Genomic DNA, 14,882 nt, shown 5'->3' on the forward strand with positions numbered 1-14,882 from the left:
CGAGATCTTGACCACAACAGTGATAACGATGATGAAGAGGAACAAGAGGTCGACACAACCCGACCATTTCAGCCCGGGGGGGGCATCCACACCCTACCATGGGGGAGAACAACATGAAATGCAAACGATGCAGCACGAACAGAGCGGGCTGCCAGACACATCCTTCGTTGAAACACCATTGTTACCTAATTATGTCGAAGACATAGAAGAAAGACTAAGAAATTTAAGAAGGAACACAAATACTTCATTATTGGACATAAGAAACGTTTCTACTAATATTACGAGTGACATTTTATCACCTGAAGATCAAGAAAAAGAAATACAAAATGTAAAAGATTTTATAAAGAAAAGGTACCAAAAAGTGGATTTTGGAAAACTTGGGCCAATTCGTTTTTCATCAAAAAAACCAATGGAAATTGTTGTGGCTGGTCCAAAGGGTGGTGAAACAAAGATAGTATTAGATGACGGAAGCGGTTTGCGTTCTGATTTCTTAAACAAAACTTTCGTTAAAAAAGCACTTGGTCCAAAAACCGAAACTCTGATTTCACAGGAAAAAGAAAAAATACAAAATGAACGCAAAAGATTAAGAGATGCCGAAAAACAACTTAAAGAAAGACAAAAAATTGAATTTGAAAAAGAAAAAGCCGCCCAAGAAGCGCAAGATCTGAGAATCAGAATCGAGCGAACAAAAGCCAAGATGGATCAACTTGGGTCAAATGTTGAAAATGAATCAGAATTGCGCAGACTTAAGCAACTGAAAAAAAATCTTGAAAAGGATTTTGAAAACGCAAAAACAGAAGTTGCTGCTCTTGAAAAACAAGCTAAGCAGAAAGAGAAAGATCAAACACGAGTCGACCAACTCAGGGCAAGCATTTCAGAAAAAAATACTGAAATAAGCACAATGCAAGAAAGGCTTAACGAAACAAAAACTTTTGATGAACTTCGTGAGCAAGAAGATGAGCTCAAGCGCCAAAACGAGGAAGACAAAAAAGTTATTGAAGATGAAAATGCCTCACCATCAGAAAAACAAGCGGCTGAAGACAGAGTTGCAGAAAGAACCGAGGAGCTCGCGCGTTTGCGAACGCAGATTGCAGAAAGAGAAAGAGCGCTTCCACTTCGTGAGAGGATCAAAGAAATCTTCAAAAAAAATGGCGTGACAGTTACAGCGATCTTTCTTGCTGCTGGTGTCACGATTGGTGCTGTAATTGGTGCCATTACAAACTCTTTGAAGGCCACCGGCAAAGCGTTGGGAAAAGGCCTAAGTGATGTTGGCTCAAAGGTAGCATCAGCTCTGCCCGGTCTCATTGGCTCGATTGTGAGCTTTCTTTTCAAAACCGCTGGCCAAGTAATTGGCTTTCTTGCAGAGCACACCTGGCTGCTTATCCTTGCTGCGGTTGCTTTTCTTGTTGAAAGATACATCAAGAAGAGACGTTAACGCATAAGGGCGTAGAGCAAAGCTGCAGCTCCAACCGCGCCAACAGCGACAGTTGCTTTGTTTATTTCGTGTGAATCATTGGCTACGGCCTTCGTAGGTTTAGCGCTTTGCGTGCTGCTAGCTGGTGTTTCAGCAGCGCTTGCTGCAGGTGCCTGATTTTTTTTTGCTGTGGCGCTCTTGTGTATAGGATTTGAAGGGTGGCTGTTTGGTGGGTTGATTTTTGATTTTCCTCCCGCCATCAGTTTAAGAGCTGCTTTTTTTGTAGCTTTATTAACCTCATCATTCACTCCTAGTTTCATCCCAACAACAGCCTGCTTAAGCTGGTTATTGTAGCCAACAACGCTTTCTGTGTTTATCACCATACGAGCGGGCATCAGCCAGGCACCTGGGCAGACGGCAAGGTTAAGCCGAACCTTAGCCTCATCGATTGCGAGTTGGTATCTTTGGACCGACTTTGCCAGATCAGGTTGCCTTATAGCGTCTTCAACCAACACGAGGAACTCACTTTGCGCTTCCTTTGCACGGCCGCCTGTGCCAAGTATGCTACTTCGAACGTTGACCTGCGAACCCAAAATACAGTAGACAAAAGCCTCTATCGACTGGTTTACTCTCGACAAACCTGCCTGAGTCAGCCCTTCCGCGGCGTTAGGACAAAACCAGTCTGCCTGTGCATATGCAGCGTCGTCTGGCTCGATGTATTGAATCAAGTTACCTTTGCTTGCAGTTCCGCCTTCGTCCGAAAATTTATCGTAATCGGGATATTTTGCTCCAGAATTTTTCGGACCAATATTTGAGATCCAGATATAAACGTCACCAAGTCCGTGGTTTGCGCCTCTTGTGAAACGAAAATCGCTTGACGGGTCGACACCGAACTCAGCGCATATTCTTTTGTACGAAGCCACGTCGTACTTGTTGTCGAACTGGCTAAACGTTGGGTCGCCTGGCAAGGCACTTACGCTCTGAATTCCGCCCATCTGAAACAATATTCGCCTTATTGTAAAATAAACGTGAAAGAGGTAAAAATTACGCACAACAGGTGGCAAACTGAGAGCTGAGTGTTCTTCATCAAAAATTTCACGACTTATCCCACTGCCTGTTGTCGCGCACCAGACAGCAAAGTTAAGTTGTTGAGGCCAGTAGCCAATATTTGGGCTAGCAAGCCACCTTTTTGACTCTTTTCCTGATGAATGCTTCAGTTTTGTTTTTTGAAAAATCTCTCTTAATTTCGTTGTGAAATATTGATCTGGTGTGACGTAGATGTTTATTTTGCTGTTAAATATTTTTTTCAAACTCGGTGCGGCTTCGTGAAATCCAACCGCGGGAATTGGTAAAGATGAGCCTTTTGCGCCGCTTGGTGACAGCTGTTGTGGAAAACCGCCTGAAATTTGATTCACCCCCAGTGCTTTTTTCATATCTGGGCTCCAATATTTGCTGTCAGAGCCAAAAACATTTATCAAATGGCCTTGCTCTGCCTTGTAATAAATGTCTGCCGTTGCTGTGTGGTTGTACGCGAACTCAACCTGTGCAACAAATTTTGTTCGGTCAGCGTTTGGATATTTTGCAAGAAAAGGTTTCCACGCATTGTCTTTTGCCGCTTCAGAAATTGTAGTTGCTTCTGGGGTTTTCATCCACTTCATAAAATCTCTTTCTTTGGAATCAGCTCTCGGAATAGGCGGCGCCATTTTATATTAAAGATTTATTTTTCAAAAGATAATTATAAAGATGGTTGTGCTCACAATCGACGCGAGTTCCAACGGGGAAGCTGTTTACTTTGACCAGCCAATTGAAAAACCAAGGTTTATCAGCCTGCTGTCATGCTCGTTACAAAACAGCTGGCGTAATCTGGAAGAAATTGGCTCCATAAGCATTAAACAAAACAATGTGAGCAACAATGTTGCTGTTTTTTTCCCAGGCAACTACAATTTTGATGAAATTACAACTTACCTGACTAATAAGTTCAAAGATCAACAAAAGCTAACAGTAAAAAGGGATGATTTAAAAAGAGGCTTTTCAATAACAAAAACAAAAAGTATTGAAAGCTTTTCTTTTGATAAAAATCTTTCTAAACTTTTTAAGAACACAATTGTTGATGCTTCTAACGCAAGAATTGAAGATTTTACTATACCAGACTTTTATTACATTCACTGCGATTTACTTTCCAAAGAAAATAACTTGTATAATGGAAAGCCAAGTGACATTCTCGCTTGTGTACCAATAACCGGGAAACCTTATGATTTGGTTCATTACCCTCAAAATTTTATCAATAATTCACGTCGAATCGACGCTGTTCAGAGTGTGAACAGTGTCACATTGACCGTCAAAGACAAAACTGGCAGTAAGTTTGACTTTGTTGGAGCTCCGCTGCATTTTGAATTAGAATTAAATTAATATTTTTTTATTGTATACGAGACCATGTCATCTGCTAATGTTCTTCCGAGTGCCCCTGCTTATGGTGTAAGCGAAGAAAACAGCGTAAAACAAACACTGTATCCTGCTTTGCCAAATCAACCAGAAAACTTTAGGTTAACAAAAATCAATCAAATTTGTTCGGATTTTGACAAAGAAGTTGCTAAATACCGAGCTGTTTTGAAAAAGTATAAAAAGGTGAAGTCTGTTTTCCATTATTCCGCAATTTCAATGGGTGGTTTGTCCAGTGTTCTCTCTGCTTCCAGTCTTGGCACCGCGGTAACGGTCGTTGGTTTGCCGGTAAGCGTTCCTCTCGCTGCATGTGCTGCCATTACAGGCGTTTTGTCTGCCGCTTTCACTGGAGCAAGTAAAAAACTTGAACCAAAAATTTTGAAAAATAATGAAATTACTTCGCTTGCTGTTGCCAAACGTGAAACAGTCAATAGACTTGTTTCTGCCGCTCTCATTGACAATAAAGTTGATGACAAAGAGTTCCAAATTATTTTGGATGAATATTCTCGTTACATGGCTCTCAAAGAGTCTGTTCGCAGGCACCTTTCAAAAAATTTAAGCCAAAAAAAGCCATCTCCACAGCCGGACATTGAGAAATTGAGAAATGAGATAAAAAAACAAGAACTGGAGAAATTAAAAAGACGTCTGTCAGCCGAGTCGAAATCAGATTTGAGAAAATGAACGCTGGATTTAATCTGACTGTTCAAAAAAATAAATATAACATTTGAGGCTGTGTTCTTTTTTTCCACGATCCACGATCCACGATTCTGATTTTCCCAAAGTCCCAATCCCCCTCAGCCTGCCTGTCACGCTCTGACTGCGACAAAATATTTTAGCGGCCGCCAGCGAAAGACGGGTAACACGCATTTATTTAGGTGAGAAGCGGGGGGTTATTTGACTTTTATTTTTTTTTTGCTTAAGAGCCGTTGTATTTATTAATATATAAGCAATCAATAAACAAAACAAGTGTGTAAAGTAAAATAATTTTATTCAGTTGCTAAGTTAAATGTTTCTTGACAACGGCGGACATGGTATGTCCGCGGTAACTAAGGTAAATTGTTCGTTGACAACGGCGGACATTTCATGGCCGCGGTATCCAAGGTAAACAATTCCTTGACAACGGCGGACATTTCATGGCCGCGGTATCCAAGGTAAACAATTCCTTGACAACGGCGGACATTTCATGGCCGCGGTATCCAAGGTAAAGAATTCCTTAACAACGGCGGACATCTATGGCCACGGTATCTAGGCAAGAGCTCCTTGACGACGGCGGACATCTATGGCCACGGTATCTATGGAAAATTGTTCGTTGACAACAGCGGACATCTCTTCACGCGACAAAGCATCTGATTGTTGTCCGTAATTGCTTCGGTTTCGTGAAGCGAAGGCACGAATAGCCGATGTTAAATATTATAATCGGACCCTCGTTTGTCGTTTCCAAATGATTCATGGCCGTAAGCTGTGTCTTTTGCTTCTTTTTCAATGAAGGTTTGATAAACGTCTTTATACATCGGCGATGCTTGCTTGTGTGATGCAAAAAAGCTTATGTGAATAATATAAAGTTATAATTTTAACTGTGATTGGTCGCAAAAGACGTCATTACATCGGGAAATAACCTATTAACTAAAAATAGTAATGACGCTTGGTAAATAAACTTACCGGGATCTTATATTGTTCTTTTATGTGCTAGAAAGTTCTCAGCTCAATATTTGCATGTGAGTTATATTGTTGTTGAATAAATAATTCGCAAAACACAGGCGATTTGCTTTATTTTAACCGAACTTTCTACTCCCGTTTGGCAAAATGAGGTCAGACAGATAACATATCAAGTCGTGAATGCAATGCTTGAAGCAGAAAAAAAATAAACAGGCCCAATTGAGTCCGATGTTTCGGGAAAGTTCTTTCGATCGATCGATAAACTTCTGTGATCAAATCCTGTTATTTCTCGATTTCTTCTCTTCGCTTCACTTCGCCAGCTTCTGTGGGGGCACAAAAAATTACAGCGCGTTAACTGAGCGTATTTTTTTTGTAATATCTGTTCTGTTTCGTTTTTTATCGGCCCAAACACTAAATCCTGATTAGGCCGCCATGTTTCTTTCTGCTCGTCCAAGGGCCTGAGAACTAGAAATATGGTTTCCAGACTCTCTCTGAAAATGTCACGCAACTCACGTAAGTCGCTCGCGATTTTGCGTGCCGCTCGCAGGGCAACCATTTTTCTGTCAAAAAAAAAACGTTTTTGCACTTTGTCAGACAATTTTTTGCATGTTTTTAACACGTGTTGTTTGTCAAAAAGTTTGCAAGAAGCTTTTTGTCAAATGTTTTTAACAATTCGATGGTTTCTTCTCTTATTAAATAGTTTTCCTTTTTTGAGTTTTTCTTGTAATTAGGACGCATAAAGTCTTGTTCTTTTGTGTTGTTTGAGATTTTTTTTGGGCATGTTGATATGATTGATTTCCTTCCTTTTCCCATTTTATCTTTATTGGGCATTTGTTTAATTGAAAAATAAATCTAGCGCACAGGTGGCGCACTATGTTGCTGCGGGCCGTTAGAGGTGCCGCCGAAAGCCTTTTTTGTAACTCGTGGCGCAAGAGGGATAAAAAAGCGGCTTGCGATCCGCACTCAAGTCTTTTTGTCAATTAAAAGTTTGTATTTATAAGGTAATAATGCAACCAAACAACGACTGGTACACAGTGGGGTCAAGTGAAACTGCTTCGGGAAGTTAAAGCAGTCAAAGGCCTTTTTTTTGTTACTTGTGGCGCAAGAGGGATAAAAAAGCGGCTTGCGATCCGCACACACACATGTACGTTAGGAGTTATGGACGCAAACACGCAAACCGTGTGACAAGGAGCGAGGCGAGCCGAGTGAGTTGTCACGGTTTGCGGGTTTGCGCCATAACTCCTAACGTTCATGTGTGTAGTGCTGTTAAGCAGTTGCATTGCGTTTATCAAAGGGACTATGTCACGGGGCTTTGGTCTAAACTGTTCTGAAATTAATGGTAGGCAACTAAACCCATAAAAGAACATTATCTTTGAACGTCAAAAGGAAGATATACATGTAACCTTAATTTGCGGATAGAAATCAAGCTACGGCTATAAATATCGATTTTTTGATGACGCACGGAAACAACTTGAAGACGTTAGCCTAACGTTTTCAAGTTGCAATCCGTTTCCATCCGAGCCATCTGCAGCCAAAGGTGCTCGTTAACAGTTTCAGTGCTCTAATATAGCAATTTTTAATAAAAAATGGACTATTATTTTTAGGTTTCCTGCGACACAAATATAAATTTTGGCTGTTCAAAAATCTGGTAAAATCCGTGACATAGTCCCTTTAATACTTACGTGTTGATGAACTGTAAAATAAATGGTCGTTTGCAACTTTGTAGGTATGAAATGGTGAAGTCTTACAATTGCCTGGTAAAAATAAACAATGAGACAAAATCCGATATGACGTATGTTGAAGCTTGGTACAATAGTGGACGAGTGGCTGACGGCTTCTCTTGGCCAGAGATAATAAAGGCAGGCAAGGAAACAACTATCCTCAGCTATGAAAGAGACTATAGTTTGGCAGGATGTTCAGGGTACGTTATCTATAAGATGTTCGGCACCGACATCACCATTGCCTTCTCTAATGCAGTTTTTGAAAGCAACAAGCTAGGAGTGGGGACCGGCGGAAAGAGAGTTTGGGATGACATGAGAACCCATGGTTACAACAGGTTTACAGTGAAGATAGATTCCTTACAGTTCGATTGCAGGTGCACGGCCGGAACAACCAACACGTGTGAAGTAAAAGTTACAGAATTTACAAAGTAACTGCTGCATTGATCAACCTTTTCTCCTTACGTTACTTGGTAGACATACATTTTGAGAGTTTTCCTTTATTCGTTTATTTCCTTTCCGCTTGAATATGATTCATTTGCTTTATCGTGTTACCGTAATGATTCGATTTAGCGCCCTTCTTCCAATAAGCGCCCCCTTCCAAATAAGCGCCCCCCTTCGAATGTGTTTTTGTCAATAAGCGCCCCTATTCCAATAAGCGCCCCCATTCTAATAAGCGCCCCCATTGTTATAAGGTTCTCTCATTGTTAGTTACCGTAGATAAACTCATGAACATTCACCGTACCGTACATGAATATATTTACTGCTAAAATGAGCAATTATTTTGAAAGTAACTGAACTTTTAACAATTTGTTACTGTTACAGTTTCTGTTATTGTTAGTTATTTTAATATTTATTAAATTTTTGTTTTGAACATTTGGTTGTTTCTCAAAAAATTAAATAAGCGCCCTGTCCCGAATAAGCGCCCTGTCTTGAATAAGCGCCGTCCCTTGAGGTGTTAAAAGTAAATAAGCGCCCTGGGCGCTAAATCGAATCATTACGGTAGTTTATTTTAGCAGTTCGATAGTAAGTGCAATTTTGGATCAGCCAACACGTATACTAGAGCAGTTTTCAATTGAGTGTCGTAAAACCAAAACCAAAGTAATCACTCTGGCCAATGACAAAGAACACAGACAATCCAGTGAGCCAATGACAACTCGAAGCAAATACATGTAGCCGGCACGAACCGTGGGAAAACATGCACGAGCGAATCACGATTGGTTTTGGTTTTACTTCTGATTGGCTGAGAAAGTGGCGCGAGTTTTTTTAGCCAATCACCAAGCGTAGTAATACAAAACCAAAGCAAACGAGAATTACTTTCGACACTCAAGTGAAAACCGCTCTATGAAAGTACCAGTATTTACATACAAGGTAAATTGCATTAGGCAGCTCACATGCATGAAATGGCCTGTATAAGGACCCCTCCTTAAGGCGTACACAGTCAGTATATGCGTATAAGACAAATGCAAATATAATAATGTGGCAGAATGTATAAGGTCCTTATAATGATCAGTATTTTTTAGGGTTGGCCATCAAAAATACCAGGATCTCTATACACTTGTGGCAGGAATCCGAATATCAGTACACACGTCAGTACACATAACGTATACTGTCTATAAAGACAGGAGATATACTGCAGTCACGTATACGGACTTTTACAGCCGTGGCAGGATTCCGTCTTTGTCAGTTCGGATATCAGTAAACAGTTTGTATACTGGGAAAAACATGGGGTATGAAAAAAGTTAGTACCGTATTTTCTCGATTAAACGCCGCCTCGTATAAACGCCGGGTCAAAATTGCTATTTTTTAAATAAACGCCGGGGGCGTTTGTTCGAGGTCCCGGCGTTTATTTGAGGTCAAGCTAACAAGTAAATATATTCTCTTGAAAGGCACTGCTATGTCATACTCGTACGGCCGGTATGCTACCTTGGAAATTTTAATAAACGTTAAAAAGGAAAAGTCCAGCGTAACATAGTTAGGATGGACACTGTACAAGAAAATAAAACCTAGCAGTGTTCGCGTTCCTGTCTTCATAACTGACGCATTTTCTTTCTTGTGTTAGTGCTCACAGTCGTTGAAATCTCGAGGATCCCTCCAGCGTTTGTTTATAAGTTGGAGGTGGTCGTTTAAAAACGAGGAGGACGTTGGCGACATTGCCGTTTATGAACTTAAAACTTTGTACCTATAACCTTAACTTTCATGTTTGCCACAAATCCTGATTGCAACATTAACGAAATAATGTAACTTTGGGTACATATCAACTTTTGATTCCTAGGGACAATTTTTCAGGGCAGAACGAAGAGAAAAATCGTGCTGCCTTGACAAACTTCCCCTTGGTCTCGGAAATCGGTAACAATAAATCAATCTGAAAAATTGAGTCCGTTAATAAACACCGGGCCCCGATTAAACGCCGGCTTCTTCAAGTAAACGCCGGGTCCACCAAGCCAAGTTTGAAATAAACGCCGGGGGCGTTTAATTGAGAAAATACGGTATTTTTTTAAAATGTTCTGTAAAAAAGTTGTGAAGAAAAATAAAGTTACTTAAGTTAAGGTTACCTAGTGAAGGTATAATGAATGGCGGGTGGGAGGCGAAAAAATACTGATTTCGTATATTTCACGGATAATGATTTCTGGTTTTTATGCCTAAGGTTCACGGGTATCTCAGATTTGAAAACGTTTCAAGCAAAAGTTAATGTTCGTGCACCACCTTCACGTAACGTACAAACTGTATTATGTTACAATTATTTAATGTATTTTCATGGTGAACCTGGAAACTAGCTTTTAGCTAAGTGTTCTAACCATGTAAAATAAAGTTATCTATCTATCTATCTATCTATGTTCATCTTTGTCGTTTAATTTAACGTTTAAAAATCTTTTCCTCGTATCTCAAGGCATTCACGTTTCTCTACGTAGGTCTTAAAAATATCTACATTGACCCTGGGACGACCAACAAAACTATTCTTCACAAAAATATCCTCTGAGGGCAAAAAGAAACGAAAAGCAAGGATTAGTCGACCTATCCCTTGTCTGCGCTGCTCTCTCCCCCAACTAACCGAGTGACCTGGAACCGAACGAAGCATTGCGTGACAATTCAACTTGTCACTCGTTTCCAGGCTCCATCCTTTTTACACTCCTTATAAAAGCGTGAACACTAAAAAATATGTCTGGAATGTTTGTGTTTAGCCAATCACACGCGAGAACTTCAGACCGCAGAAACCACAAACAGCAAATGGGTTTCCATCGGTCACGGAGCAACTTTAGTTCTTATTTTGTTTCAGGATACACGCTCTGTCTTTGAAGAATTTAAAGAACTGCTATTCTTTCGTATCGTCGGCCACATCCAGAACATGGTTTCAGGGATTTTTGAAAGGAAAATCAAAGGCCCTTTGGGCTGTCTCGTGTCACTCTCTTTTCAATATGTGTAATTTGCGATTACAGTGTTAAACCTAGACTACGAGCAGTCCCTATTTTTTCGCAGAGTCCGCAGAGTCCGTCGAGCTTCTCGCCTCGCCCCGCCTCCTCCCCCCGCGCGTAATTTTTTTTCGCTATAAGCTCGACGAACTCTTCGAAAAAAACATTCGCTTCAAGCTCGACGGACTCTGCGAAAAAATAGGGACTGCTCGTAGTCTATGTTAAACCACGAGGTATAGCCTCGTTTTGGTGCTAAGCTTGTTTTCGTTCTATAAATTCATAAAATGATTGTTCGTTTATAATTCTTTTTGATGTATTGATGTCTTGTTTCTTTTTTTTGTAAAGTTCTCAGGCTCAAAGGCTAGTTTTCTACCAGGTAGTTTTGTTTCGTCTTAAAGTCAACTTGACAGTTTCAATTCGCTAAGGGTGCAGAGGATTATAAAGAAGGGGCATTCCAAATTACCTTATTCTTACTAATTTTCGCGCGTACTTAATTTCGCGAAATTTCGAGAGCCGAATTTCGCGAGTATTAATTTTCGCGATTGCAAAAAAAAATTAAGGCAAAAGTGTATTAAATTTTGCGATTTTGTCCGTGTTTTATGGCTCAGTCGTCAAAGACTAAGAAACTACTAGACATATACAAAGATCTGGTTCAATGTAACTACAAGGAGTCTCGGCAAACGGAAACTTTGGTGACTGTACTAAAGAGGTTTTGGCCGATTTACAAATTGAAGAAAACAATAATCAGATGAAGGGTGCTAGTCGAAAACAAGACGGAAATGTATTTTCCAGGATAAATAGCTGCAGTTTCAAACATTTAAAATTTTTACTGTTTTGATATAATATGGTATTAATTTTCGCGTGCTTAAATTTCGCGCAACGTTTTTTTCGCGCGTATTAAATTTCGCGATTATTTTGAAATCGCGAAAATTAGTACTCGCGAAAATAAGTAAGAATAAGGTAGGAAGAATGTGGTAAATATATATATGCTGAAAAGTAAACAGATCAATGTAAGACATTGACTTTGATCAGTAGTAAAGAGTATTCTGGTCTCGAATTGTCACTATTCGTTATCGTCGCTATTCAGGACTATTCGTCACTATTCGCAACTCTTCGTTAGTATTTGAAACTATTTGTCATTATTTGTTACTATTCGTCACTATCCAACTACTATTCGCTTCTATTGGCCATTATTCACGACTTATCACATACTATTCGCGACTATTCGGGAGTATTCGTACTATTCGCGACTATTCGCTATTCGGTTTTTCCAGACATATATTTAGATCAAGCCGCCATTCAACACAGGAGAGGGGACTGCTCAGAAGCTTTTAAGTCAGAGAAGCGTGTACTCGACATCAGACTGAGGCTGTTTGGGGCAGGGGTTACACAACATTCACTAGGCGACTACATCTCCGTTCTTGAGCCCAAGAAGCATATCAGACGGAAACTGTTTGGTGAAGAACATTCAGAGACTGCTGACAGTTATCTTTCAGTGGGGGCTACACAACATCCAGTTGGAGACTACAACTCTGCTCTCGAGTCCAAGAAGGGTGCACTTGAAATAAGACGGAAACTGTTTGGTGAGCATCCATTGACCACTAACAACAACCATGGAGTGAGGGTTACACAACATTCACTAGGAGACTACACCTCTGCTCTCTACGTCACCTTGCGCCGACCGTTTTGCGCTGTTTTCGATTTCTTTTGCGATTCATTTCCCGCTTTTAACGATCAAAGAACAATATTAGAAAATAGAGTACTGTCGAACCCCTATTAAGCGGCCACCCATTAAGCGGCCACCTCCTGTTTAGCGGCCAGTTACTAAAGTCCCGAAACTACTGTCAGTAAAATACTGTCAATAAAACCCCTCTTAAGCGGCCAACCCTATTAAGCGGCCGCGGCCACCTTTTTGCCGTCCCGATGAGCGTTTTTCTATTGCTTTTGCCCCTATTTAGCGGCCAGTAAGAATGTAATTTACGATGTTTGGTTTTGTTTTCAACAAAAATGAGAGTGACGGCTGATAAAATCCTTCAAACACAGGTTTATTGTCGTCTTCATGTGATTCCGTTATTCCTTTTCATGCTATATTGTATTGAAGAAACGTAACCTTTTTATAATGTCTTATGCTAATAAGCGGCCAACCCCTATTAAGCGGCCAGTTGCCATTTCCCCGAGGATGGCCGCATAATAGGGGTTCTACTGTATTTCATACATGTTTTTTGTGACGAAAACGCTGAAAATAGAAATGCCGGTATGTTTGTAACGAACGTTTTACACATACATTCCCAGGACGGTAAACTCACGCGGGAATACGTTACCGAGGTGTTTGCGGTCACACACTTAACACTTTACCAAGGTCAATCTTTCATACTGTTTTCGGCGCGAAATGCGAAAGTGGATAATTCGAGGGTGCTTGCTAGCATCATCTCGCATTTATTATTCATACTGTTTCAACAGTCCTCTACTGCTTTGTTATGTCAGTGTTTCAGACACCGAAGAATTAGAACGCGAAGACTCCGTTTATAAATCGAAATACATATAAGAAAATGCACTATAGATCTTCCTTGACTTGTGTTGTGTTCATTAAAACGCCAAATTTCCAAAAACAAGCTTATACTTATAAATCAGCAAGCCATTTAGCTTTCCACATTTTAAGAAAGACCACGTTTTTGCTGCCTTGAACACCCAAAGGAGTGTAGCTAATTGTCGAGGGTCGATCGATCGAGAGTCGAGCGTAAAATGTCGAGAGTCGAGGGTAACATGTCGAGGGTCGAGGGTAACTTAAAAAAAAAATATAAAAATAAATTTAAAAAAATAAGAATATAGAAATAACTAATGAAATGAAGACAGAATTTTCTTTCGCCAGTTTTTCTCTTTTTCAGTAAAGCGTTGCGTGACACGCCGGGCCAAATGACGTCCCGCTCCTTGTATTCTTGGCTTTTTAAGAGGTGACTACCAACAGCGCTCTCTGTACTGTCACGCAAACGTGGTATGGGTATAAAAGAATTGATTGATAAACTCTTATCAGTGGAGTGCCCGAAAACATGCACGCTAACTTTCATTTTTCGGTATTCACGCTTATTATTACCATTTAGGACTGTGGAACATTTTCAATTCTCACCAATCAAACAAACTAAATGTAAAACCAACGGAATGAATTTACGTTTGGTGGCAAACTAATGAACAGGAGATGGCATTTCTTTTACATATTATCTCCCGAAATTATCGGAAAGGTATGGCTATAATGGAAAATCTTCAATGATCTTCATTGCCTTGCTGTGTGTTCAGATTACATGCCCAAGATAATAAAATAACATTGGATACAGGCAAACAGTTGTCTCTGGTTTATTTGGTATTTTTGGAAGCTGTGCAATACTGGACCTCCAGCTCTAAAGCAGGGTGTAACCGTAGTCATTTGAGCGTATGAGGGCAATTAACAGAGACAGGCCAAACACGACGCCCATTGGTCGAGATTTGTATTGTAGACTTTCAAAGTTTTGCTCTAACGAGTATATCCTTTAGCGACTTCCCTTTTCTGTACGAAAGGATGGGAGGGTCTCAGTACAGAGAGCGCTGTTGGTAGTCACCTCTTAAAAACCCAAGAATACAAGGAGCGGGACCTTCATTTAGCCGTCTCACGCAACGCTTTACTGAAAAAAAAGAAAAGCTGGCGAAAGCTAAAGAAAATTCTTCAATTATTTTATTATCTTGGGCATGTAATCTGAACACACAGCAAGGCAATGAAGATCATTGAAGGTTTTCCATTATGGCCATACCTTTCCGATAATTTCGGGAGATAATATGCAAAAGAAATGTCATCTCCGATCCTGTTCATTAGTTTGTCACCAAACTTAAATTCATTCCATTGGTTTTACATTTAGTTTGTTTGATTGGTGAGAATTGAAAATGTTCTACAGTCCAAATGGTAATAATAAGCGTGAATACCGAAAAATGAAAGTTAGCGTGCATGTTTCCGGGCACTCCACTGATAAGAGTTTATCAATCAATTTTTTTTAGTTGACCTCCGGAATCTAAACCTCGCGCCATCATATATTTAATTTCAAATTTCTCTGTTTATTTTATTTGCTTATCTTTGAGTTTGCCTAGCATTCGGTCATTTTATCTTGGGGTACTTGAAAAACCTACCTCTTTACCTCGGTAACTTCATGGATAGTATCCATGGTAACTTTCATGGGCAATTCTTTTGTTCTTTTTTATGTATCCAGGGAAAAACACCGCGGT

The sequence above is a fragment of the Oculina patagonica genome, chromosome 13 (genome assembly GCF_052425735.1).
Source record: "Oculina patagonica isolate OP01 chromosome 13, crgOcupat, whole genome shotgun sequence".
Lineage (NCBI taxonomy): Eukaryota > Metazoa > Cnidaria > Anthozoa > Scleractinia > Oculinidae > Oculina > Oculina patagonica.